The sequence below is a fragment of the Pelodiscus sinensis genome, chromosome 20 (genome assembly GCF_052426305.1).
Source record: "Pelodiscus sinensis isolate ZL-2025 chromosome 20, ASM5242630v1, whole genome shotgun sequence".
NCBI lineage: Eukaryota > Metazoa > Chordata > Testudines > Trionychidae > Pelodiscus > Pelodiscus sinensis.
The window spans coordinates 18959968-18972969 of NC_143071.1; positions in this window are offsets into that span (position 1 = coordinate 18959968).

The following is a 13002-nucleotide window of genomic DNA, read 5'->3' on the forward strand; positions in this document are numbered from 1 at the left end:
AGGGAAGAGGCTCTGACACATTCTTCTGGAGAATGGTGAAGACCCACAGCAATTTCATCCCAGCCACAAGGGGACAGATTTAATTAAGAAAAAGACACTTTGCTCCCCTAAGCAGGAGGCAGGCTCTACCATGGGAAACTGTTCACACACTCTCCTCACACACTTGCTTTAATTAAACAAGGGTTCTTCCTCCCAAGCATGATCCAAATTCAGATGCAATTCCATGGCTCAGCTGTGTGGCAGAATCTTTCACAAGGGATTTCAGGCAGCTTTTTTCTTACTGGGGCAGGAAGGGGGTGGACCCTGGCAGCAGGCTTAGAGCTAAGTTGCCAAAGGAGAGTGCCCCACTTAACCTGCTAACTGACCTCCCATCGGGATGAGGATCTGAGTTCCTTCCCAGGACTCAGGCGTTTACACCTTTTGCAGATGAAGACTTTGTTAGGATGCCACCGGGAACATTTATGGAGTCGAAGTAGCACACGGGGGCCTGAACCAGCCCAGCCCCTTGTGTCGCCATTCATACCTGTGCAAGGCCAGTGGAACACCTCTGATAGGGTCCCTTTTTATCCCAACTTTGCTCAGGTGTGAGCTGCTCCCCGTAAGTTGTGTGTGGTTTTGGTTCCATTTGATTTAGGTATGAATGTCATTCATCATCTGAGGAAGTGGGTTTTGCCCCAAAAAATCTCTATATTTGTTAGTCTCTAAGGGCACAGCTACACAGCAGGACTAAAGCTGAAATAAGCTATGCAACTTGAGCCATATCGATTGCCTAGCCTAAGTCAAAATAGCTTATTTCAGCACTGCGTACACAGCAGGAAGTCCAAGAAAGAGCACCCTTCCTCCGACTTCCCTTACTCCTCGTGAAAAAAGGCTTACGGGAGTCAGAGTAAGAAGTCCTCCAGCTCAACATTATGTCGAAATAACGGTTTGCTGTGTAGACGTGGACTATGTGAGTTCGGAATAACATCAGTCATTCCGAAATAATGCTGTTGTGTAGACATAGCCTAAGGGGCCACAGGACTACCTGTTGTTTATAAAGTTACAGACTAGCACGGTGACCCCCTCTGATGCAAATTAGTACTTTTTATAAACCCTCACCAGCTTGGACATGAACAAAGCCCTGGGATTTGGCTTTATTCAGGTTCAGCAATGCAGCACATGCTTTCCTACCTGTGGTGGGCCCCTCCCGCCTGCCCTCTTGAGTCCAAGGCCCCCTGGCCCGAGTCCACAAGGCAGTTCTATAGCTGGCCCTTTAAGCAAGGCCAAGGCCCTCCAGCCTGAGTCCACAATACAGTTCAGGGTTGTAGTGGGGACGCACCGGGCCCACCCTACTCCACTGGGTCCCAGCCCAGGGCCCTGTGAGCGACCGGGTAACGGGTCACTCCCTCAGCGGGGCAATCTGGCCGAAACGCACCGAGGTTCTCGGGGCGGGAGAGGCGGCTCCTGCTCCTGCCCTGGGCCACTTCCTACCTGGATCCCCGGGCTTCCTTCCCCTGTACTTGCCCAGCTAGCTGCGAGCTCCAGGCCGGCGTCCCCTAGGCAGGCAGTCCCTGGGTTACACCAACTCGCCTCCGCATCCCTTCCGGCCTCTCCTGGAGTCCCTGGCCACAGCTGAGTGGGCACTCCCTTCACTGGTCCTTCTCCTCCGGTGGTCTCCCCAGACTGAGTCCTTCCCCAGGCTTTTATAGCACAGCTACCAAACCATGCTTGGTAGGGTTGTGGGGGAGGGGCCTCTGCAGCCAGGTAACCCTGACTGGGCCCTGCAAGTTCAGTGCGGGGCTGCCTCACCCCATCACACACCCTCCCCCTTAAGAGGGTCGGCGACGGGGTTTCAGCCGACCCCTCTTCACTTGTCCTTGAAAAAAAGTCTGTGTTAGTATGGGCTTTTCCCGGCCGATGCACTACCTGAAAAGCAAACGGTTGTAATGATAAGTACCAAGATAGGTCACCTCCGGATATCCCCAGTGGCACTTGGCTGGGTTGGCGGTGAGGCCAGCCTCCGCTAACGCCTGCAGCACTTGGGATAGATGTTGTAGATGTTCTGTCCAGCTCCGGCTGTATACCACAATATCATCAATATATGCCGCTGCGTAGTCATTATGTGGCTTTAGTACTTTATTCATGAGCCTCTGGAAAGTGGCTGCTGCCCCGTGGAGGCCGAAAGGCATTGTTGTAAATTGGAAGAGTCCAAACGGGGTTGGGAAGGCCGTTTTCTCTCGAGATGCTGGTGTCAGGGGGATTTGCCAGTAGCCCTTAGTTAAATCGAGGGTGGATATGACTCTGGAGTGCCCCAATCGCTCCAACAGCTCGTCCACCCGTGGCATCGGGTAGGCATCGAAGCGGGAGATGGAATATACTCTCCTGAAGTCCACACAAAACCGGACCGACCCATCTGCTTTTGGCACCAGTACTATGGGGCTCCTCCAGTCACTTCAGGACTCTTCTACCACGCCCAGAGTTAGCATCTGGTCCAATTCCCTTCACACCGTGTCCCACAACTTCCTGGGCAGCAGGCAATGATGGTCGCGCACCCTCTTCCCCGGGGGGTGGGGGGTGGCTATATGGTGGCTCGCCAGGTTCGTCTGGCCATGTTTCGACGACAGGACCTGGGGAAAGCCGCTCAGCAGCCAGCTGTTCCTGCTGTTCGGTCTCGAGGTCGGGACTGATGTCCAGGCGTGCAGATGTGGGGTCCTCCTCTGCGGATGGCCCTAACTCTGGTTCCATAGGGTATGGGGTGATCATCAGGGCCTCTCACTCCTTCCACCCCTTGAGCAGGTTTACATGATATATCTGCACTTTTTTCCTCCGCCCTAGTAGCCTTACTGCATAGTCCACCGGACCCACCCGTCTCACCACCTCAAATGGGCCTTGCCATTTTGCTAGCAGCTTGGATTCTGAGGAAGGGAGCAATAGTAATACCCAGTCTCCTGGCTGGAAGGCCCGGGTCCTGGATCCCCAGTTGTAATGAGCGGTCTGGATCTCCTGGGCTCGGCGTAAATTCTCTTGGGCCAAATGCCCTAGCTCCCGGAGCCGATCCCGCAAGCGCAGGATGTAGTGTACGGAGCCTCGGGCGGGGGTCTCTTGTTCTGCCCAGGTCTCACGGACGAGGTCTAGGACCCCTCTGGATTGTTGTCCATACAGGAGCTCGAAGGGCGAGAACCCTGTAGGGGCTTGAGGCACTTCTCGCACTGCGAACATCAGTGCTGGGAGCCTCTTATCCCAATGACGGGCATCGTCCTCCACAAACTTGCGCAGCATTGACTTCAAGGTGCGGTTGAAGCGCTCCACCAACCCGTCCGTCTGTGGGTGGTAGACCGAGGTCCAGAGCGCACGGATGTTCAGCAACAGACACAGCTCCGCCATGAGTCGCGATGTCAAGTTTGTCCCCTGGTCTGTGAGGATCTCCCGGGGTAGACCCACCCGGGAGAATATTTCCAGCAACTCGCCAGCAATGACGCGGGCGGAAGTTGTCCGCAGCGGAACGGCCTCCGGATACTGTATAGCATAGTCCACCATGACTAGGATATACTTATGCCCCGTCTGGCTCCTTTCCAATGGCCCCACCAAGACTAGGCCGATGCGCTCGAAGGGTGTCCCCACTATAGGTAGCGGCACCAGCAGGGCCCGGGGAATGTTGGCAGGGTTAGCCTTCTGGCACTCGGGGCATGAGGCACAGTACTCTCACACTTCATGGTGGATTCCCGGCCAGAAGAACCGTCGCACCACTCGCTGCAGGGTCTTCTCTCGGCCCAAATGGCCCACCCAGGGGTTAGCATGCACCACCTGTAACAGGCCCCGGCAGAAACGGTGTGGGACTAACAACTGGTGCATCTCATTCTGGGTCTGAGGGTCCTGTACTAGGTGGTAGAGAAGGTCCTGTCGTACTTCAAAGCGGGGTCCTTGGGGCTGACCTGAAGCCGGCTCCTCCCCTTCTGGGCACATAACCGCTTGCTCCCAGGCCTGGCTGAGCGTGGGGTCGTTCCGTTGCTCTTCCAGGAGGTCCCCATCTAGCTCTAGGTCAATAGGTGGGGAACCTGTAGGGGCGTCACCCGTGCTCGCAGCCGGGGCTCCGGGCGTAGCGTGCTGTGAGGCCCCTTCCCCCGCCACTACCTCGAGGGGTGGGCTTAGCGGGGCCTGGCAAGCTTGCCGTGCCCGGACAACATTTGCCCTCAGACCACTCCCTTCTTGTAGTAGTTCATTAAACCCGGGCCAGTCCCACCCCAGGATCACCGGGTAGGGCGAATTCGGGGCCACCACCACTAGCCTGCGTGCCCCCCGCTGCCCATCTTCCAACCTCACCCAGGCTGTGTCATAGGACCGTATATCTCCATGGACACACATCATTTGTAAGGGGGGGTCCCAGCTGGTCCATTCCTACTGCCACCCCCATCCGGACAATGGTTTGGCTACAGCCAGAGTCCACCAGGGCAGTGGTGGGGGTTCCATTCACCCGCACGGGTACTATAATTTTGGTCTCGTCCCACCTCCGGGCCCTCTGGCCGGCCATCAACACCTGCCCACAGTTACAGCTCTGGGGGCGCTTCCTCTTTCTAAACTGCCCCATCTCTTATTCTCTCTTTTTTTTTTCCTTTAAGTGGATTTTCCTACCTTCCCCTCGTCGCAGGGGAAGAAACTACCCACATTCTCTACCACGTGTGGCGGGCCCCTCCCGCCTGCCCTCTTGAGTCTAAAGCCCCCTGGCCCGAGTCCACAATGCAGTTTTATAGATGGCCCTTTAAGCAAGGCCAAGGCCCTCCGGCCTGAGTCCTCCCTTCACTGGTCCTTCTCCTCCGGCGGTCTCCCCAGACTGAGTCCTTCCCCAGGCTTTTATAGCACAGCTACAGCCCGGGCATGCTCGGTAGAGCTGTGGGGGAGGGGCCTCTGCAGCCAGGTAACCCTGGCTGGGCCCTGCAAGTTCAGTGCGGGGCTGCCTCGCCCCGTCACACTACCCCAGAGAGGCACAAGGAGGCTCATTCTGAAGTCTACACTGGCGCTTTACAGCGCTGTGACTTTCTGGCTCAGGGGTGTGACCGTAGCAAGTTACAGCGCTGTCAAGCACCACTGTGAACAGGTTACAGCGCTGGGAGCTGCACTAACAACCTGGCTCCAAGTGTCTGACCTTGTACAGTTTCTGTGTCATCGACATACACACAGAGGCCTCATGCTCAGCCCTGGCCTCTCACTGACACTGCCGTACAGCCTGGCTGGAGGAGGAAATGGAAATATCCTTCCACTCTCTACCTCCTCCCCACCCAGGAGACCCAGAGCCTCATTGGGGCCTGTGGCAAGAGCTGGTTAATTCCCACAGATCTCCCGGAGCCCCTGCTAACTCCCCCTTTCCTCCACCCAGCTAACTCATTAAAGGGTTCTTCTTCTGCAGGGGGCGTTGTCATTTAAATAGGATTATGTCTGTTTTAGATGAGCAGGCTGCCCTCATTCTGAAGCCATACATCATGAGACGTGCTCGGGGAACGTGTGCTGGTTATGAATGCCAGAGGATTCGTGACCAAATCCTGATCTTGTTTAGACCTACCTGTACAGCTCCATTGACTTGGATTGAATAGCAGGAGTGTAGCTGAAGGCCAATTTGGCTCTGAGACTTTTTCCCTGTGAGAAAATCGGGCATACGCCCTGTCTTGCATCTGAGCACCGAGTGCTTCTGTGAAATAAAGCAGCACAGGCAGCAACTGACAGGAAAAAAACAAACAAAATATTCTTTTAAAGTGAGAAATAATGCTGCAGGAGATCCATTCCTTTTGTGCCCCCCAGTGCTCCTGTCTTGGATGATGCAAACTTAGCTCCCCTCACTCAGAAAAGGAAAACCCCCTGCCTTGACACACATCCTCTTTCTGGCTACATCTTCCACTATGAAATCACAGCTTTAGTATTCCACTGAGGCTGCAGAACCCTCGGTCTGTGAGCAGTCTTGTGAAGCCTGCTGTAAGTGAAGCAATAGATAGCAACAGACAGATATTTGGGAACAGGCAAGTGTTTGTTGCCTTTATCGTAACCCTTGCAATGACTAATCCCAAGACAAGTGTGCTTACTGCTATTGAAAACGATTAATGCGGCTCCAAAGTAAACTGATGGGGGCAGCACTATGCAAATTGTCCTAGGGAGGAAGCTGGGAGTTCAGCAGAATGCTGGAGGCGACGGACACTATTTCATCTTCCCGGGGGAAGGCTGGATAAGGAGTAGGAAGCAGATGACTGCACTCGTGAGGTAACCACAGGCTGCGCCAACAATCCAAAGACAAAGTTTTCACTCAGTGATTTCTGGCTGAATAGTTTTCCACTTAAAAACTGTACTGTGTGTAGCAAAGGTGCTACTTCTCTAAATCTGCTTTTAGATCCTGTATCCATTCATACGGTGATTATACAAAAAATTATTCTTCCCTCCATCTTTTTGGTAAGAAACTTAGGCTACGTCTAGACTACAAAGATAAATCGGAAAAAGAAATGGAATTTTCGGTACGCAAATTGCATATCTCTTTCCAATTTACTTCCTAAAGAGGCTTTTCCCAAATTTGGCCTGTTTACACGGGGCCAAATTTTAGAAAAAAACCCTCTTTCCGAACATCCCTTCTTCTTCGTAAAATGAAGTTTACAGGGATGGTGACAAAACATGTCCACTTTTCTAACTTGTTTTTGGCATTCCTTGGATGCGGCAGAGCTTTTCCGGGATACCTCTGGTATCCCGGAAAAGCTCTGCAGTCTAGACATACCTTTAGCAAGACAAGAGGATGAGGTAATATCTTCCCTGGACAAACTTCTGTTGGTGAAAGACTAGCTTTTGAGATACACAGAGCTCGTCATCAGGAAGTTTGCCACAAAAAAAAGTTAGCACTTCTGAGTCACTCATTGGCCCTGCATGAAATTAGAAAATTTCACGTGCAATTTAGGACACAGGAAGTATCCCGTCTGTATAGTCTCATTGGAGGGAAGGTCGCCTTCCCATGGTCCTTTGCAAAGGACATAGGAAGTCAGACTGAAAGGCCATTGACTGAAAGGGGGTCAGAGAGAAGGCCATAGGAGGAAAGCAGGTGACACCCCTACATTTTGTGGGATGATACCTAAGAAAAGAGGCATAAAGGAACTCAGGCTGACTTCCAACTTGGAGCACATCTGGGGAAGTTGGGCATTCTGGCAGATGAGAGGACCAGCAAGCTGTATCATTTATAGCGTATGTCTACACTGCAGAGTTTTTCTGGAAAAACAGCTGTTTTTCTAGAAGAACTACACTTACATCCACACTGCTATTGTGTTCTTTTGACAGAAAGTTGAAAGAAAGGAGGGGTTTTTCCGACAGCGGTAAACCTCTTTCTACGAGGAAGAAACCTTTTTCTGAAAGCTTTCCAGACCTCTTCTAGAAAAGCTTTTTCCGAAAGAAGCCTGCAGTCTAGACATAGCCTCACAGACTAGGAGGAGTCAAGGTGCCTATTATGGTAGTGGTTCAGGAGCCTTCCATCAGCAGGGAGTGTTTCAACAACAGAACGGGCACTGGACCCCCGCCCTCCCGACTTGGCTTTTAAAGCATGGAAGGCAACAGAAGCAGGAAGCAGTGGCCTTGACTGGGCAAGATCATGACTGGTATGCTGAGACAGAGTCTCCCCGCAGAGGGACAACAGACAGAGTCTGGAGTGAGTGAGAGAGAGCTCTAATCCAGGGGTCTCCAACCTTTTCAACCACAAGATCACTTTTTCAATTTAAGTGCAATGTAAGATCTACCTCAAACCCAAACACCCTTGCCCAGGTTCCTTGCCCCCTTCTCTGAGGCAGAGGCGTAGCGAAAGGGGGCAGGGAGGGGCAGTTGCCTCCGGGCACTCCGTGCAGGCCCACCTGACACTTAGATCAGTGAGCCGGCAGCTGGGCCACATGCTGCCGCCCGGAACACACTGCGGCCTCACTGATACTTACAGAACATGCTGAGGGCCTCAACTTAAGTGTTGTTGCATATGCAAGCAAATATATACAAATAGCTTCTCTCACACTGACAGGCATGAATACAAAGATTAAGGCAAGACTACACAACACTCAGGCCCCATTTATGTCATTCTGCTGATATTAATAAAATGCAACATTTACCCGGTTTCCTCCCATGTGACAACACTTTTCACAAGCAATGACAGTCCGAGAATTTAACTATTAAAATGCATCTCAACAGAAGACCATTACATTGACTACTTTTTTGTTTTGGCTCCCACCCACCGGCCGCGTGTTGATCCCCACATAAACTCAAACCACACTGCGGGCTGCATATAAACTGGCCGTAGGCAGCATGTGGTCAACAGGCCACATGTTGAGTAGCCCTGGGTGCTTGGTCTTGCTGTGAGGGCAGGGGACTGGACTCAATGACCTCTTGAGGTCCCTTCCAGCTCTAGTGTTCTGTGATTCTATACTGCCCGCATGGGTTAGATAGGGGCTGGTGCCCCCTAGAAGGGACGGGTCCTCAGAGCCCATCCATACCTCCGTGAGCCAGCCTGTGCTCTGGGACTGAACTGGAGCCAGCGCTCCCTAGAATCCCTATAGCCTCCTGTGCACCAGTGGGATTTTGGTGCCAGGCCCCTCCCTCAAGTGGATCCCTTGAACTGGGGGTCAGGTTCAGCCCTGTGGTACCCCTAGGCAGGTGTTGCAGTGCGAGGGGAGTGAATTGGCTAGGTTGGAAGCTTTCCCCCGACAGGGCACAGTAAACCTGGGGGCGGGGCTGAGTGGATGGGAGAAGCGGGGGCAGGAGGTGGCTGCCGGGTATCAGTCTCTGCCCCTCACTGTTGTTAGTTGGGCTGCACTGTGGGCTGGCGGGCAGCTCCCAGGACCGTCTCCTTTGAGCAGGAACAGCTTGATTGAAGCATGAGCTAGCCAGGATGTGATTGTTGAAGTCCCCCCCACACCGCGGCTGTTCCCCACATTAGTCAGATTGCAGCGAGCCGGGTTATGCTGGGCTGTGCTGCGGTCACATCTTTGCTACCCGTGTAGACAGGCCCTGAACCACTGGAAACTGAGCTTCTAGTCTAGCCTGGTGTGTGACCTCAGGCATGTCACAGCCCCCACTGTGCCTCAATTTCCCCAGCTGTAAAATGGGAACAATGCTGGCCTCCTTGGGAAAGCCCTCTGAGTGCTACCAATGGGCGGAGAGCGAGCGCTGGTGAGGATTAGCCTTGCCTTGGTCATACGGGCTTGGTACTGTTCCAGTGGGCAGATGGTGCCATCAGTTGCTTGACAGCGCTTTGTGGCCATATGAAATCAAATGAGGTGGTCCAGTGACAGCCGGATGAGTGGCTGAAATCAGTGGGCAGGGAACCAAGTGCCTGGTACCGGGTCACTAGCAAATTCAGTGTACGGGGAAGGGAGCTCCCCACACCTCAGCTCCCAGCACTTGCGGGCGGAGTTCACAAATTACAAAGTTCTTCTCGCTTCCCCGCCAGCCAAGCCATCACTTTACTCTGGGTCCTTAACATGTGCTGTCTCTTGCCTTGGCTGGGCACTGCTCCAGAATCATAGCATATTAGAACTGGAAGGGACCTCAAGAGATCAAGTCCAGTTTCTTGCCCTCATGGAAGGACCAAGCACCATCTATATCATCCCCGGTAGTGGCCTATCCATAGAGGCGAACTAGGCGTTTGCCTAGGGCACCAAAGTTAAACGGCGTTGAGGGGTTTGGAGGCGGGGGCGCTGATTGTGCGCCGATCGCGTGTTTCGCTTAGGGCGCCAGCTGCCGGCAGCTTGTCTAGGGCTGCTCCTGATCATCCCTGCAGGTGTCTGTCTAACCTGCTCTTAAATATCTCCAGTGATGGAGATTCTGCCCCTGCTCCAACCCCTCTCCAAGGCCTCACCCTGCTCACTCCATCCCCCTCCCTCCCCGAATCTCATTCACTTTCACCAGGCTGGGGTAGGGGGTTGGAATGCAGGCTCTGGTCTTGGGCCAAAGGGTTTGGAGTGTGGGAGGGGACATCCTGAAGGTGGGATTTTGGGTTCTGGAGTTGCCTCATTGGGATTGGTCCTGCCTTGGGCAGGGGGCTGGACTTGATGACCTCCTGAGGTCTCTTCCTTCTATGATTCTATGGTAGGGGATAGGGCATTTGCCTGGGGAGCACAGGGTTGGTATTAGAGTCCCTCTGCCCACCCTGGGAGCAGCCGGACAGCCAACACAAGCTGCCCTAGGGGTGGAACTGGCTCCTGCATTAGGAAAGCAGGATAAGGGATGCCCTGAAGGTAGAGGGTGGGGGGAGTTCTGGAGTAGCTTAGGGGCTAGGGCATTCACCGCATTGTATGAGGAATAACAGTTATTTCGAGAGAAGGGTTTTCTCTCGAAATAACACTGATACACGGGGAGCTTTATTTCGCAATAATGCGATTTCAAAATGGCAGCCGGACACGATTATGCTAATTAAGCATGGGATATTTAAATCCTGCATTTCATTAGCAATTTCTGTACACTACATTTGCATCCCTATCTCGAGATAGGGAGCAAGTGTAAACGTACCCCTGGGGAACACAGGCTAAAGGATTCAAGTCCGCCCACCCTGGGAGTGACCAGACAGCCAGCACAGGATAAGGGATCTGCTGAAGGTTAGGGAGGTGGGATAGTGGGGAGTGCAGGGTGGTCTCTGGAGTGGCTTAGCGGATACTGGAAAGCACAGGGTGGTGAGCTCAAGCCAACCCTCCCTCCTCCCCCCAGCAGCTCAAGTCCTGCCCCTCTACCCTGTTAGGGTATGTCTACACTACCACCCTAATTCGAACTAGGGTGGTAATGTAGGCAACCGGAGTTGCAAATGAAGCCCGGGATTTGAATTTCCCAGGCTTCATTTGCATCTTGCTGGGCGCCGCCATTTTTAAATGTCCGCTAGTGCGGACTCCGTGCCCCGCGGCTACACACAGCATGAACTAGGTAGTTCGGATTAGGCTTCCTATTCCGAACTACCGTTACTCCTCGTTCTACTAACCGTTACTACCGTTACTACCTAGTTCGTGCCGCGTGTAGCCGTGGGGCATGGAGTCCACACTAGCGGACATTTAAAAATGGCGGCGCCCAGCAATATGCAAATGAAGCCTGGGAAATTCAAATCCCGGGCTTCATTTGCAACTCCGGTTGCCTACATTACCACCCTAATTCGAACTAGGGTGGTAGTGTAGACATACCCTTAGTGACTAGACAGCCAACACAGGATAAGGGGCTCTCTGGACACGCCTCCTTTCTTTCAACTGTCTGTCAAAAGAACACAATAGCAGTGTGGACGTAAGGAGGTGGAGTGGGGTGGATTCTGGAGTGTCCTAGGGGGTAGGGCATTCACCTGGGGAGCACAAGGTGGTGGGCTCAAGCCTAGCCCACCTGGGAGCAGCAGGACAGCTGCCCCAGGAATGGAGCAGCAGAGCCAAGGAAGGCTCACTCCTGCCAGGGCCATGCACCACTCCTGAAACCAGCTGGCATGTACAGCAATGGCACCATGTGCTGCCCCTCATCTACAGGCCCAGGCCCCACAGCTTCCATTGGCCACAGTTCTCTGTTATTGATCAATGGGAGCTGCCGGAGTGGTGTCTACAGGCAAGGACAGCATGTGGAGACCTACAGCTCTGATCTTCTCAGGGGCTGCAGGAACATGCCAGACACATCCAGGAGCACAATTGCGAGAGGGATAATTACTCCAGACATGACAAATTAGGCATTTTAAAACTCCCTACTCAAAGAATTAAATTTAAGCATAAGAGAGAAATGAAAACTATGAAAAGCACTGACCAGTCAAAAACTAAAAATAACCCACTTTGCAAGCAGTAAAAGTAGTAATAAGCCCCCATGTACATGTTGAGATGCGAGGGAAGGACAGTGTGTGTTTGTGAGAATGACAGAGACACACACACTGTATGACAGTGACAGAGATTCACATTGTCAAGCTCCCTCCATCCCCTTCTCTCTGTGTGGAGATGGGGTACAGGAGTGGGGGGAGGAGGGACACCCTGACATCAGCACCCACCCTTTTCTTCCTCCCACACCCTGCACAGCAAGCAGGAGGCTCCTAGGGGGGCAGCTCCAAGGCAGAGGACAGGAGCAGCATGACAGTAGGTGGAGAGGCAACTGAAGTGCCAGCACTTGATAGCTTCCTGGCCAAACCAGGCAGGATCACCTGCCAGAGGCTCCAAGATCTTCCGGTAGAGCCCGATGTACTGGTTGAGACAAAAGGAGGGCAGTGGAATACTAAAGAACTGGTAGTTATAAGCTGAGACTTAGTACAAGCCTTACTTTCTGGGGTGGGGGGAAAAAGCAAGGTGCTCCCATGGATTGCTTCAACAAGCACCCTGACAATTTCTCTAGCTGGCAATGGAGTCCAATTTTATGTAGCCCAAGGCATAACTGCTGGGTCACATCCAACCTGATTATAACCCCAACCCTTCTCCTCCTGCATTAGAACTTCCTGTAGCTTCTGCTCATCCCCTGCAAGGTAAATGTTCTCCCCACCACCATCTGTCTGCATGTGTTATTCCCATTCCTCTTTGCAGGTGGGCAAATCTTTTTTGAACCATGTAAACAGAGCGAATCTGAATATTGTGCTGTTGAAATTAAGGCTGCCTCCTCTGGTCACCCTCAGTGCCTGTTAGCAGAGTTGAAGCAAAATGCAGGACAATGTAGCACTTTAAAGACTAACAAGATGGTTTATTAGATGATGAGCTTTCGTGGGCCAGACCCACTTCCTCGGATCAAATAGTGGAAGAAAGTAGTCACAACCATATATACCAAAGGATACAATTAGTCTCTCTCTAGACACTTCCTATGTAATCGCTGGGTTGTTTCGTTTGACTATTGCTGGGGTTGCACTTATTTTAACCTCTTTCTGCAGCAGTTTAATAAAACCCGAACATAAGAGCTCAGATAAGCCCAGCTCATTAGTGATCCAACAAATAAGTTCAAAAGCCCACTTTGAAATTTAGACAAGCGCACTGTAAATGACTTGCACAGTCTCAGGATATTGTTAATTCACACACAGAACATGAGCTCTTTAACCAAGCAAGATTT